General features: G+C 36.9%; 1 pseudogene; it reads left to right on the plus strand.

The window, feature by feature from the left end:
- The first annotated feature begins 3,994 nt into the window (after positions 1–3,994).
- On the plus strand, positions 3,995–4,252 carry LOC110148316 (CDC42 small effector protein 2-like; annotated as a pseudogene).
- The last annotated feature ends 1,688 nt before the right edge of the window (positions 4,253–5,940 follow it).

A 5,940-nucleotide genomic window follows, 5' to 3' on the forward strand; every position in this document is an offset into this window, starting at 1 on the left:
CCTTTAGAAGAGGACTTAACAGATATATGACACCAGGCCCGAGCACTTGTCTCATGCATCCAACCTAGGCTGGTGATCTGTTTCACCCTAGCTAATATACATGTTTCGATGCTGTTCTCTTGAAACATCCCGCCCTCATCTTCTCCCACAGAGTCCACAAGTCTGTTCTATTTTTTTTTAATTTAAAAACCTTGCATTCAAATTCTACCTTTAATGTTTACTTGCTGTGTAACTATATGCTAGTTTCTTAGTTTCTCAAGCATCACTCTCTTCATTTGTAAAATAAGGATCATTAGAGTATTGACCTCATGAGAGTGTTGTGAGGCTTAAATAGCATATTAGAAATACTTAATAATAGACATTTACATGTTAAATGCTCAAAATCATAAGAAAAAAAGCTCTGTAATCAGACTTCCTAGGTTTATATCTGCGATGGTTAATTTTATATGTGAGTTTGGAGGGTGTTTTTGAATGACAATAACATTTAAAGCAGTGGATTTTGAGTAAGTACATCACCCTTCATAATGTGGATGGGCCTCATTTAATCAGCTGAAGGCTTGAATAGAGCAAATAAAAAGAAACCCTCCCTGAGCAAGAAAGAAACCTCCAGCAATATGTCGTTGGACTTCACCATTGGCTCTCCTTACTCTCAAGCCTGCTGACCCACAATGCAGATTTGGACTACCCAGTCATAATAATTATTTTTACCAATTCTTTATTATAAATCTCTATTAATAAGCACATCCTGTTCATTCTATTTCTCTAGAGAACCCTCAAGAACACAATTACTCAGCTTTGCAACTCACTATCTCTTTGGTCTTATACAAATTTCTTGGAACTTCTTTTCTTCATATATAAAATGGAATAACGATGTCTACCTCACTTGATTGTTGCAAGAATCAACTGAGTTAAAGTCTATAAAGTGCCTTGTAGATAATTTGAGAACTAAGATATGAGTTTCATGGAGTACCTGAAAAAAGGAGTCACTTTTTTCTCCAAATGAGAATATGGATATTTTCAGTTCCTCAATTTGTTTAAGAATTAAAAAGGCAAAATGCATTGATTGTCAGTATACATTATTGCAGAAAATTAAGGTAGGTCCCAAAGATAAAAATTTGTTTCATGGGAAATTTTTCAGTTTTTTCACATCTTCCAGGGACCCATCATGTGTGAACAATGCAACCTTAAGGAACAATATTGCCTTAGGGAATTGAAGACGTGAGAAAGCTGTATCAAGATATACTGCTTTTTGTCCTGACTTGTCTGGACAGAATTAAGATTGTGAAAAGTTTCAGTATTTTCATTTTGTGTGTTGTTGTTTTCTGAGGCAGGATTCTTTCATTTTATTTTTATTTTTTGACAGCATTCTTTTAAAACCATGAAAATATCTCCAAGATATTTGTGCGGTTCATTTTTTTTTTTTAATTTATTGATTTTAGTTGGAGGTTAATTACTCTAAAATATTGTATGGTTTTTGCCATACATTGATATGAATCAGCCATGGGTTTACATGTGTTCCCTATCTTGAACCCCCATCCTACCTCTATCCCCATCGCATTCCTTTGGGTCATCCCAGTGCACTAACCCTGAGCACCCTGTCTCATGCATCAAACCTGGACAGGCGATCTGTTTCATATGCTATAATATACATGTTTCATTGCTATTCTCTCAGATCATCCAAGCCTCGCCCTCTCCCATGGAGTCCAAAAGACTGTTCTATACATCTGTATCTTTTTTGCTGTCTCGCATATAGGGTTATCATTACCATCTTTCTAAATTCCACATATATGTGTTAGTATACTGTATTGGTGTTTTTCTTTCTGGCTTACTTCACTCTGTATAATAGGCTCCAGTTTCATCCACCTCAGAACTGATTCAAATCTATTCTTTTTAATGGCTGAGTAATATTCCATTGTGTATATGTACCAGAGCTTTCTTATCCATTCGTCTGCTGATGGGCATCTAGGTTGCTTCCATGACCTGGCTATTGTAAACAATGCTGTAATGAACATTGGGGTACATGTGTCTCTTTCAATTTTGGTTTCCTCGGTGTGTATGCCCAGCAGTGGGATTGCTGGGTCATAACGCAGTTCTATGTTCAGTTTTTAAAGGAATCTCCACACTGTTCTCCATAGTGGCTGTACTAGTTTGCATTCCCACCAAAAATGTAAGAGGGTTCCCTTTTCTCCACACCCTCTCCAGCATTTATTGCTTGTAGACTTTTGGATAGCAGCCATTCTGACAAGCGTGAGATGGTACCTCATTGTGGTTTTGATTTGCATTTCTCTGATGAGTGATGTTGAGCATCTTTTCATGTGTTTGTTAGCCATCTGTATGTCTTCTTTGGAGAACTACCTGTTTATTTCTTTGGCCCATTTTTTGATTGCATCATTTATTTTTCTGGTGTTGGGCTTCAGATGTTGCTTATATAGTTTTGAGATTAACTCTTTGTCAGTTGCTTCGTTTGCTATTATTTTCTCCCATTCTGAAGGCTGTCTTTTCACTGCTTATAGTGTCCTTCAGTGTGCAAAAGCTTTTAAGTTTAGTTAGGTCCCATTTGCTTGTTTTTGCTTTTATTTCTATTACTCTGGGAGGTGGGTCGTACAGGATCCTGCTGTGATTTATGTCAGAGTGTTTTGCCAATGTTTTCCCCAAGGAGTTTTATAGTTTCTGGTCTTACATTTAGACCTTTAATCCATTTTGAGTTTATTTTTGTGTATGATGTTAGAAAGTGTCCTAGTTTCATTCTTTTACAAGTGGTTGACCAGTTTTCCCAGCACCACTTGTTAAAAAGATTGTCTTTTTTCCATTGTATATTCTTGCCTCCTTTGTCAATGATAAGATGTCCATAGTTGTGTGGATTTATCTCTGAGCTTTCTATTTTGTTCCATTGATCTATATTTCTGTCTTTATGCCAGTACCATACTGTCTTGATGACTGTAGCTTTGTAGTATAGTCTGAAGTCAGGCAGGTTGATTCCTCCTCTTCCATTCTTCTTTCTCAAGATTGCTTTGGCTATTCGAGGTTTTTGGTATGTCCATACAAATTGTGAAATTATTTGTTCTAGTTCTGTGAAAAATACCGTTGGTAGCTTGATAGAGATTACATTGAACCTATAGATTGCTTTGTGTAGCATACTCATTTTCACTATATTGATTCTGCCAATCCATGAACATGGTATATTTATCCATCTATTTGTGTTCTCTTTGATTTCTTTCATCCATGCTTTACAGTTTTCTATATATAGGTCTTTTGTTTCTTTTGGTAGATATATTCCTAAGTGTTTTATACTTTCTGTTGAAATGGTGAATGGAATTGTTTTCTTAATTTCTAGTTCTGTTTTCTCATTGTTAGTGTATAGGAATGCAAGGGATTTCTGTGTGTTAATTTTATATCCTGCAACTTCACTATATTCATGGATTAGCTCTTGCAATTTTCTGGTATTCTTTAGGGTTTTCTATGTAGAAGATCATATGATCTGCAAGCAGCAAGAGTTTTGCTTCTTTTCCAATCTGGATTCCTTTTATTTCCTTTTCTGCTCTGATTGCCTTGGCCAAAATTTCCAAAACTATGTTGAATAGTAGTGGTGATAGTGGGCACCCTTGCCTTGTCCCTGACTTTAGGGAAAATACTTTCAATTTTTCACCATGGAGGATACTGTTTGCTGTGGATTGTCATTGATGAACATAGATGTAAAACTCCTTATCAAAATTCTAGCAAACAGAACCCAACATCATATTAAAATGATCATACATCATGATCAAGTTGACTTTATTCCAGGAATGCAAGGATTCTTTAACATATGCAAATCAATCAATGTAATACACCACGTTAACAAATTGAAAGATAAAATCCATATTATTATCTCAATGGATGCAGAAAAAGCTTTTGACAAAATTCAATATCCATTTATGATAAAAACTCTTCAGGGAGCAGGTATAGAAGGAACATACCTCAACATAATAAAAGCTCGTTTATAACTTAGACTAACAGCATGAGTGAAATCTGATTGCATTTCAACTGCTGTATTGCAGAACAGCCTCAGCCAAAAAGGCACTGATGGATTGACCAAAGTATGATTGGAGACCCCACAAATTTTGTGAACATATGGCTCAGGGGCAACCTGTTCAGTGGGATGAATTCTGTCAGTTCCGTGCAGAACTACATATAGTCTGCTATATGTAGGGAGGCTATGAGGGGTGGCATGGCCACCAACGTGCAGATGCAGCTGGTGAACATGAAGGCAGGATAGTATCGGACTTTTCCTCAATGTGTGATGGCGTCTTGTTCATCCTGTTATTTTTGCTCCAGTGACATGTTACTGTTCTGCTCTGGAGAAACTTTTCAGAGGAATCCTATATTTCCTTCAACTAGCATGTGTGCTTTTGGACTCATGGACAGAATTCTTTGGATTGTAGCTTAATTCTTGATTTTTATGAATATGGATCTGATTTTAGCATGATCTTTGTTGTGAATGCTAGCACCGTTTTGCATCCTTCCCCCACATTTTTCTCTTTCCACCTTCAACCCCTCTGCCTTATTGATTTTATTGGTAAGCAAAGACCTGCTATTATTTGTTAATTTGTCACCACTTATGCATATTTTGGAAGGTATGCAACCCGTAAATACAATGATAATTTCTATTCATATGGAACTTCAGCAGAGTAGTGTCTGCATGCTTTATGAAGTTGCTTGTGTGAGAGCCCAAGGGATGCCAGAAATGGACAGCTCCTGGCTGTCATGGGTGGATGATATTGCTGCTATTAGAGAAAGGTGAGTTGTGGCACCAAGTCACATCAGTTTCACAAAAAAAGGCAACTTGTAACTTATTTTAGAAGTATGACTTTTATTTATTTAGAATTGTAATAATAATAATAATAAAAGCTTGCATTCATAAGTCATTCACTCTGTTGTAAATGTTCGATCTATTTATTTGAGAGCAAGGACCTGGGATAATAAACAAGTGTGGTTATGTATCGAGTGTGTGGTAATATCCTCACCCAGTCTGACTCTGAGCATCCTGTTCTTAGTAGCTGTTCATTTCTTTGTTTGCTTGGTCTTGGTTTTCATTTGGTTAATACTGTGGTATCCAGTTGACTTCCAACAGTAGTTTGTTGAGCTTCTAGCCTCTACTTCTAAGTGCAGGCTCTGGGGTCATTGGCCTCTCCAAGTCCACATTTTGGGACAGTTGAAGTTGCCAGGAGCAGTGGTTGAACTGTCTGTGTTGTTGCCTGTGAGAACAACCTGGATGGTGACTTAAGGTATTGCCGAGAATCCTTGGGTTTGGGATCCAAAATGTTTGTTTTCCACAAATTATATTTCTATAAATGCTCCTCCTTCCACATAATGGTGTAATGCTAAGCCCAATAGTGGTTTGGTTTCCATTAGAAACTTTAAATCCTATTTCCAGTTTAGCCCTATCTAATAGTTATATTTGATAGCAGTACCCTTTCCTGCAGGAAATGGCCTTAACTGGAAGAAAACAGTAAGGAATTAAGTAACTGGATAAAGAGAGAGAGATAATGCTATCTTCACCTTAGTCATAAGTTCTTGTGAAATAGGTAAGTGAATAAATATTGGGTTTATATAGGCAAAATATGGAAGAATTCCTTCCCCCAGTTCTTTTAAGCTACCCCATACAGCAGCCACTAAATCTAGTGGCTTGTATCTTCTGTCCTTGTATTTCTACGGTTTTGAGTCTTTATAGATGTCCATCGCAGAGAATCTGTCAAGAAATAACATTTATGCTTAGCAATCAGAATAGGCATTTTGTAGTTTAATAGCTTCTAAACTTGAATTCATTTGATGTCACTGTGTTGATACTGCATTCTGGATTTTGCTTGAGTACCAGTGTCATTCCGTTCAGCAGCCAGGGTCCTGCCAGGGACACTGCAGTGTGCATGCTCTTTAAAGATGGATTGTTTTGGTATAGTCAATGAT

Source organism: Odocoileus virginianus, chromosome X, assembly GCF_023699985.2.
Source record: "Odocoileus virginianus isolate 20LAN1187 ecotype Illinois chromosome X, Ovbor_1.2, whole genome shotgun sequence".
NCBI classification, from domain to species: domain Eukaryota; kingdom Metazoa; phylum Chordata; class Mammalia; order Artiodactyla; family Cervidae; genus Odocoileus; species Odocoileus virginianus.